The following is a 9,342-nucleotide window of genomic DNA, read 5'->3' on the forward strand; positions in this document are numbered from 1 at the left end:
ACAAATGAAAGATAATATTAGGAATGTAATTAACGTTTTGGAATATTTGAACGCCAGGAATGGTAAGCAAGCTATGTTGATATTTGTGAATGCGGAAAAGGCCTTTGATAACATTTCTTGGGAATTTATGTTAAAAAACTTTGAAATGATGGATATAGGACAATAATTTATGAATGGTATTAGGGCAATATATAAAGACCAAAGAGCAAAATTAATAGTTAACAATGTGGTAACAGAAAATATAAAAATAACCAAAGGTACGAGACAGGGGTGTCCGCTCTCACCATTGTTATTTATCACGGTCCTGGAAGTCTTTTTAAGAGTAATAAGAGGTAATGAACAGATAAGAGGGATAACAGTAGGAAGTAAACAATATAAAGTTTTTTGTTTTTTTAAAAAATATTTATTAAAATTTTTAAATACAAATGCAAAAGTAATAAACAATATAACATGTATCATAACATAGTTTCATAGCTTCTTTGGACTCCCTCACGTCTCCCGCTCCCACTTACATCATTGTAGATTTTTACCAGCAATTTATCATCTTGTTTGCGTTCTTATGTCCCGCTCTTTTAAATATAATATAATAATTCTCCAAAAATTTTTTATATTTTCCTCAATCTCACTTATCATCCTAATTCCATCTAATTTAGGTAAAGGTAAAGGTACCCCTGCCCGTACGGGCCAGTCTTGACAGACTCTGGGGTTGTGCGCCCATCTCACTTAAGAGGCCAGGGGCCAGCGCTGTCCGGAGACACTTCCGGGTCACGTGGCCAGCGTGACATCGCTGCTCTGGCGAGCCAGAGCCGCCGCTTACCATCTAATTTAGATTTAATTTAGTGGTGCTCAATTATTTGTGATCTAGCATCCTTCTTAACATTCAACCAAATTACAATGTTTTTGTAAATAAATCTTAAATTTCTTCCAGTCTTCTTCAACCTTCTCCTCTCCCAGGTAGTAAACAATATAAAGTTAAGGCCTTTGCTGATGACTTGGTATTAACTTTGGAAAATTTGACAAACACTGTAACAGAAGTTTTGAATGAAATAGAGCAGTTTGGCCAACGGGTGGGATTTATTTTGAATAAGAAAAAGACAAAAATGATTAGTAAAAATATGGATCGAGAAACTATTGACAAAGTGCAGCAACAACTAGAAATAGAAGTGGTAAAGAAAGTTAAATATTTAGGAGTTTGGCTAACCCCCAGAAGTATTGATCTGTATCAGAATAACTATATACCAACTTGGAGTAAGATTAAAAAAGACTTAGAGGTGTGGGGAAGAATGAAATTCTCATTTTGGGGTAGAATTGCAATAATAAAAACGAACGTGCTACCAAAGATGCTATTCCTATTTCAAACTGTTCCAGTAATCGGGGGGGGGGGGGCAGCTATCTTTAAAAATTGGCAAAGAGAAATTTCAAGGTTTATATGGCAGGGTAAGAAGCCGAGAATAAAGTTTAAGCTATTGACTGATGCGAAAGAAAGAGGAGGCTTCACTCTGCCAGACCTGAAATTATATTATGAAGCATCTTGCCTCTGCTGGTTGAAGGAATGGGTGAAATTAGAAAATACTGATTTGCTAGATTTAGAAGGTTTTGACAATAGATTTGGGTGGCATGCTTATTTATGGTATGATAAAAAGCGAGTACATAAAGGTTTCGAAAACCACACCATAAGAAGGTCTTTGATAGAGGTTTGGGAAAGGTATAAAAACCTGCTGGAAGCAAAAACTCCGTATTGGTTGTCACCATTAGAGGCGTTGAGTGTGAAAAACATCAATATGAAAGGGGGATGGGCAACATATCAGAATTTAATAACAAAAACAGAAGGTAAATGGAAATTGAAGTCGTTTGAGGTACTTAAGGAATATATTACTGATTGGCTGCATTACTTTCAAATCAATGAAACGTTTAAAAAAGATCTGAGATTAAGAGGCTTTGAGGACAAAGAGTCGAAATTCCAGACAGAAATATTAAATAGTGATTTTAAAGTTTTGGCTAAAATGTATAAGATATTATTAGAATGGCATACAAAGGATGAAGAGGTAAAATCGGTTATGATTGACTGGGCCAAAGATTTTGGATATAACATACAGATGGAGGATTGGGAGAAATTATGGAAAGAAGGTTTAAGATTCACTGCATGTACAACAATAAAAGAAAATGTGATGAAAATGATGTATCGATGGTATGTAACACCAGTAAAGTTAGCAAGGATGTATAAAGGATGTAACAAATTTTGGAAATGTAAAGAAAAAGAGAGTACATTTTATCATATGTGGTGGGAATGTAAGAAAGTAAGAGGCTTTTGGGAAATGATATATAATGAATTGAAGAAAATGTTTAAATACACTTTTGTTAAGAAACCAGAAGCGTTCCTACTTGGTATTACAGGGAATGAGATAAATAAGAAAGAAAGGAAGTTATTTTTATATGCAGTGACTGAGCAAGAATACTGATGGGACAGAAATGGAAGCAAGAGGAGTTACCTACACTAGACGAATGGAGAATGAAGATGACAGATTATGCAGAACTTGATAGACTGACGGGAAGGATCCGAAATCGACGAGATCAGAGATTTATAGAAGATTGGGAAAAGTTTACAGAGTATATGCATAAATTAAGTGATAATCAAATAACGATTGTAAGTTTTAATGAAGCTCTGTAAGAAGAAATGTTAGAAAGTGAGCAAAATAAGACTTAATTTATAAAAATAATGGAAGTAAGGTTTTAGAAATGTGTAAGAAATTAAGAAGGGAAGGAGTATAAGTCAAGTTGAGGGAAGTCAAAAAGAGAATGGATATAAAAAAGATGTATGAATTGTATCAATTTTGCATTGGAAAAATTGAATAAAAATAATTCACCAAAAAAAAGAGGTCTGTTCCTCTTAATGCAGCTTCAGTGCATGCATTATTTATCGGCTTTTGTCTCACCTTTGCTGAGGGTCTTAGTGTGCTTTACAGAGCCCTCTGGAGGAGGCAGGTGTAATAACTATTCATTGGTATGAATTTGATTGATTGATTGATTGATTGATTGATTGAATTGATACTAATTAATATCATTTTCGTCAGGCGTTGACCCAAACTTGAATTTATAACCATTAATAGCATATTGGCATTTGATAACAATTATTGAATTGATTTGAGATATTATTATTCGGAAGGCGCTTTAATGTGATATATAGACAGTTGATATATAGACAGAGTTCCAGTTACAGATAGGTAGCCGTGTTGGTCTGCCATAGTCAAAACAAAAAAAATTCCTTCCAGTAGCACCTTAAAGACCAACTATACCAAGAACTGACTTAGTTGGTCTTTAAGGTGCTACTGGAAGGATTTCTTTTGTTTTGATATATAGACAGTTGATGATAAATTGATTTAATAAATAATTGAATATATAATTAAATAAATAATAATAATTAACAACAAGAATAAAACTGGGAATAAATAAATAAATAGAAATTAATTAATTTAATAAAGTAGAATAATAAAATAAATAATAACAGTATTAATAAGCAATAATATGAATAAAATAATTAATAATAACTAGAAAAATAAAAAATAAAAAATTAAAATAAATAAATTAAATTTTAAAAATAAATAAATTAAATTTTAAAAATAATAATTATAATAATAATAATAAATAACAACTCCACCCAATAAATAGCAACCACACTTTTATTAGTGCACAGCACAGCTCATGGCTCCCAAGAGGAAGCGCGTGGCAGAAGCAGCACGCAATGCGACTGGTAACCCATCTCAGGCGCAATGTGGAATGAATAACCAAAAGCCCATTTCACATTTTCTCAATGACTTTAGATCATTCATAGATGATTATGAGCAACGTTTTCCTGATCAGAACCCCAGCCCACCCCCATCTCCTGATGCAATCACAGATAGCCTACCCTATTCACAGGTTGTTCCAGAGAGCCCGCCTCCTTCACAGCGGGATGACCTTCCCGGCACCTCTGCCACCCTCTTTAGTGACTTTCAACTGACAAGGGCGGGTGCAAGCACCTGAGGCAGGGCAGAGCCAGTCCAGACTAGGTCCCAGTCACATTCCACAGCATCCGCTCCACGGGGGCGGAGTGGGAAGGCTGCATCTAAGTCGTCTCGTGCTAATAACCCTGTCGCTTCTAGTTCATCTAGTCATTCGCAGAATATGCAGCCCAGAGTCCAGCTCCCGGAATTGGGCACATCATCCGGGGCTGAGGAGGAGCAGCAGCAGTTGGAGGAGGAGCCCCGTACAGTGGCAGAGGATAAGCCTTCCGGCAAGAGACGTGAGAAGAAGAAGCACATTTGCAAGAAAAGCAAGTCAAGGAACGATGACACGGACAAAGAGACAGGTAGCTCTTCCGAGTATGATAGCGATGCCTCCCTGGGTTCCTACTGGCGTAGAGGAGAGGAGATCTCTAGTCTCCCTGACTGGGCTCTCTCCAGGAGGGCCAATTCCAATCATAAAAAGTTTGGGGGAACCCAGGAGTGAAAGGATGGGGCTCTAGTCAAATAATCAACTACTTCGACCTATTCAACTTCAGATGACATCCCGGGGGATCATCTCTCCCCTAAATTGCGGGCAAAAATTTTAAATGGGGAATTTGTAGACATGTTTAAATTGGTTCATCCTGCAGAGGAGTTGGGGAGGGGTGAAAAGAGGCCTTCCTATGGGAAACGAAAAAGCAAGTACCCCTCAGTCCCAAGGACATTCGACAACTGGCTAGATGGTTTTCAGGCTTATATGGGGACAATTGTGGCTGCCTATCCAAAACGAGCGGTCCACTTGGTGGCTTACCTGTCGCACATCCATACGGCATACGCCCTTTCCGGGGAGGCCACCGCAGGAAGGCCTCTAGGATTCCGTTAGCGTGCTGGGATCAAATTGAAAACGGCATCTGGTCGGTAGCTGTGGGTCCATATGTCGAGAAGAAGCAGGTGGATTCTAATCATTCGGCCAGGGCTGACCTACGGAGGGACATTAAGCGGAAGGTATGTTGGGAGTTTAACAAAGGGTCATGCCAAAGGCACTCTTGCAAATACCCTCATGAATGCCAGAGATGCGCCGGGGCTCACCCAGCTGCAGCTTGTTTTAAGGGAGGAAAGCAGCCCTTTCGTGGAGCCCGGGGGTTCCACCACTCCAGTTCCAGGGGAGCCCCAGCGGCTGGAAACAGAAGATAAGGTAGTTCTGGAGCTAGCCTTTCCCCCGATCAAGCTTGCTCCTCTCCGTGACCTTCTATCCTTTTACTCGGACAAAAACGCAGCTTCCTATCTTTGGGAGGGATTTTCCAGTGGGTTTCGAATTCCAGTAGCAGGTTCTTTAATAGCAAAGGATTCCCCTAATCAAAAGTCTGTTAGGGAGAGGCCAGAGGTAGCGGAGAGGAAGATAGCTAAGGAAGTAGGCGCAGGGAGGGTAGCAGGCCCATTTAATAGCCCACCTATCCGGAACTTGCACATCTCACCTTTAGGCATCATCCCCCAAAAGACCCCCGGAGAATTCAGGCTTATCCACAATCTCTCTTATCCAAAAGGCGGCTCTGTAAATAATGCCATTCCACCAGAGTTATGCTTGGTTAAATATGCCACCTTCGGCCAGGTGGTAAAACTTATTAGGGGTTTCGGTCACGGAGCACTGCTAGCGAAGTGAGATATAGAATTGGCCTTTCACCTTTTGCTGGTTCACCCTAATGACTTTTGGTTGCTGGGTTTCAAATTCCAAGGGAAGTATTATGTTGATAAGGCTATGCCAATGGGCTGTTCAGTAGCCTGTTCAGCTTTCGAAACATTCAGCACGTTTTTGGATTGGGCCTTGCGTTTTAGAACAAATTCTTCCGGGGTGACGCACTCTCTTGATGACTTTCTTCTCGTGGGGAATTCCGATACCGGGGAATGTGCATTTCTTGGTGCATTTTCAGCCGTAGCTCAGGACCTGGGTGTTCCCTTAGCAGCTGATAAAACTGAGGGCCCGACCACACGACTCACCTACTTGGGTGTGGAACTGGATACAATTGCCCAATCATCCCACTTACCTAAGGAAAAAATAGACGCGCTTCTGGAAATAATCTGTAAAACCCTCATGTTAAAAAAGGTCACTCTTAGATAGATACAATCCCTGTTAGGTCATTTTAACTTCACCTGCAGAGTAGTTTCCCCGGGATGCCCCTTCTGCTCCTGCCTGGCCACACTTTCAGCCGGTCTCAAGCATCCACACCACAGGGTCAGACTTCCTAAGTCAGTTAAGGCTGATCTAGAGATCTGGATAACATTTTTGAATCACTACAATGGAGTATCTTTATGGCAGGAAGTCCTTAACTTGTCCTCAGATTTCCAGGTTCAGACGCGGCAGGGTCCCTGGGCTTTGGCTTGTTCTTTAGAGGTCGGTGGTGCGCTCAGCAGTGGCCAGCGGGATGGCAGGGCAAGGCTATCACGCAGGATCTCACTTTCCTTGAGTTTTTTCCCATAGTAGTGACCGTGTATATTTGGATGGAGGAGTTCCGGAATCGCCGGGTGTGCTTCAGAACTGATAACCAGGCGGTGGTGAACATACTGGCTAGGCAGTCATCTCGTTCCGAGAGGGTGTCGTCCCTCCTATGGTCGTTCGTCCTCCGGTGCCTTGAGTATAACATAATTTTTTCGGCCAAATTTATACTGGGGGTTAATAACGATATAGGAGATGCCTTGTCTCGTTTCCAGATGCCTCACTTCCGACTGCTAGCACCTGGAGCTCAACTGTTGCCCAAACCCTTTCCGGAGCACCTGTGGAACCTTGGAGACGCAAAGTGATTAAGGGAGTATTAGCGTCTGTCGCACCTTCCACTCTCAGATCTTACAAGAAAGTGTGGTGCGATTTCATGGGTTTCAGGTCAGGGATATCAAGGCTTTCGCCTAACGTGCCACCCTCCACTGATGACGTTCTGCAATACCTCTCCCACCTTGATGATTTGGGCCGGGCCATCAGCTTCTTCTGTAAAGCCATGTTTTCCTCCGACCCGTGCAGTGACTTCCTGATCCACAGAGCTATTGAAGGTTGGGGTAGGCTGCAACCCCCTAGAGCCAAGGGCCGTAAGCCAGTTTCTTACGGGTTGCTCTCTCAAATACGCATAAAGCTTAGGTCGATCTGCTGGACCAAGTTTGAGGCCCGCCTCTTTTCCACGGCGTATGCTATCTCCTTTTTTGGCGCGTTTAGGGTTGGCGAGGTAGTAGCCAAGGTTACCGCAAGTGGCTCAACGCGCGGCCTCCTCATGGAGGACATGCAGATGTCCGAAGCTAGCATGACGGTGCGGATACGTCAATCTAAAACCGATCAGGCTGGGAAGGGTTCCCTTGTTAAACTGACAGCTTCTGCGCAGCAGGGCCCATGCCAGGTCAAGGACACCAGGCAGTACCTTTACCTCAGACCGCCAGGTCCTGGCCCGCTCCTGGTTCACGAGGACGGGTCATGATTGATGAGGCACCAATTCACAAGGGTACTCCGCAAAGCTATAGACGCCTGTGGTTTATCCTCCCAGGATTACGCAGCACACTCGTTCAGGATCGGCGCCGCCACAACAGCTGCCCGTTTGGGCCTGCCGGCAGATAGGATTAAAGAAATGGGCCGCTGGAAATCCAATGCTTATAAAGGCTACATTCGTTAGCATGCGCTGAACTTCGCTACATTATCTCCACTTACCCGTCCTTTCTTTCTTTTATCCTTAGACGTCTTCAGAAAGAGTGTTTGGATCTGCGGCCACAGTATAGTTCATTGGGCCCACGTACGGTCAGCTAGCTGCGGCCTCACCCCTAATCTTGGGTTGCCATCTGGAATGCGAGTTTCCTGGTTTTAAAGGCGAGGCATGCGTTGGGAGGAACTCATGCCATTGCTGAGAGAAAAAGTTGCCGCGTTTGGCCCCCCTGACATCCTTATCCTCCAACTGGGGGAGAATGACCTTGTTAGCAGAAGAAGTGCGGACTTGTTGTGGAACATAAAAAGAGACTTGGATGAGCTTGCTGCCTTGTGTCCCGGTCCTCCTTCCTAAAGAGAATAGTTTGGTGCAGTGTGCAGAACACTATGGCCATAGAAAAATCCAGGAAACTCTTAAATCGCACAGTAGTCCGCTGGGTGAGCTTTATGAATGGCCGAGTCATTTCTCGTGACCGTATCCGGATTGGCGATCAGGCCTTGTTCCGGAATGATGGGGTTCATCTTTCAGATCGTGGGAACGATATTTGGTTAGGTAGCATCATCAGCAGTATCAGGGATTGGTTACAGCTGTGAGGGTATTGGCGGCGAGCCTTTTGGGCTCGGGTGACGGTTAGGCATTGGAATGTGTTTGTGGTGTGTGAAAGGGGTAGGTGTGGCCATCGCCTACGCCTTCAATTTTTGGGTATTCCGTTAAAGGAATCCGGCGGTTGTGGATCCTGTCCGCTGCCTGTGTGGCGGGGGGCCATGGCACGACCCTCGGTGACATCAGGGGAGAGCTTATAGTTGGATTAGCATCAACAGGCTCCACCTACTGGTGAATAAACCCCCCTTTTAGACTCACCTCTGTCCGAGTGGGTGGAGTCAAGTGATGTGATCCAATGCCTAAGCCAATACCTTTTCACTTGCTGTAATCAATAAAGTTGTGGCCTTTTTCTTGCCCATTAACCTTATATTACGTGTCCATGTGTCTTCATTCCACTAAGCGGGGATTGGGTCCTCGAACCACAATATTGGAGTACTCCAATAATTTGGCAAGCCACTCTATTTTTGTCAGTACAATACCACTTTTCCAATTTTTTACAATCAATACCCTTGCGGCTACTGTTGCGTATAAATATAAGGTCTTGTCTTCTTCCTTTAGGCTTCCTGGTACTATTCCCAATAGAAAACCTTCTGGTGTTTTCCTAAATGAATATCTGAACATTTTTTTCAATTTCGTTATATATTGTTTCCCAAAACTGTTTGATGTTTAAACAATTCCACCATATATGTATCATAGTACCTTTTCCAGTGTTGCATCGCCAGCAGACATCGCTACAATTTTTATTCATTTTTGCTATTCTTTCAGGTGTTAAATACCATCTATGTTGTATTTTGAGGTAATTTTCTTTCAATATATAACACATAGTGAATTTCATATCTTCTTTCCACAATTTTTCCCATTGTTCAAACATAATATTTTCCCCACTATCTTGCGCCCATTTAATCATTGATGCTTTAACCAATTCATTCTTTGTTCCCCACTAAGATCAGATTATACAATTTAGATATTATTATTTTTCTTGTATTAAGTATTTATTGAATTTTGATATTTCTTTTTCAAATCCTAACTTTTTGTCTTTCGCTAATCTATACTTAATTTGAATATATTGGAACCAATCACTAATA

Source organism: Podarcis gaigeae (assembly GCF_964106915.1).
Source record: "Podarcis gaigeae genome assembly, chromosome: W".
Taxonomy (NCBI): domain Eukaryota; kingdom Metazoa; phylum Chordata; class Lepidosauria; order Squamata; family Lacertidae; genus Podarcis; species Podarcis gaigeae.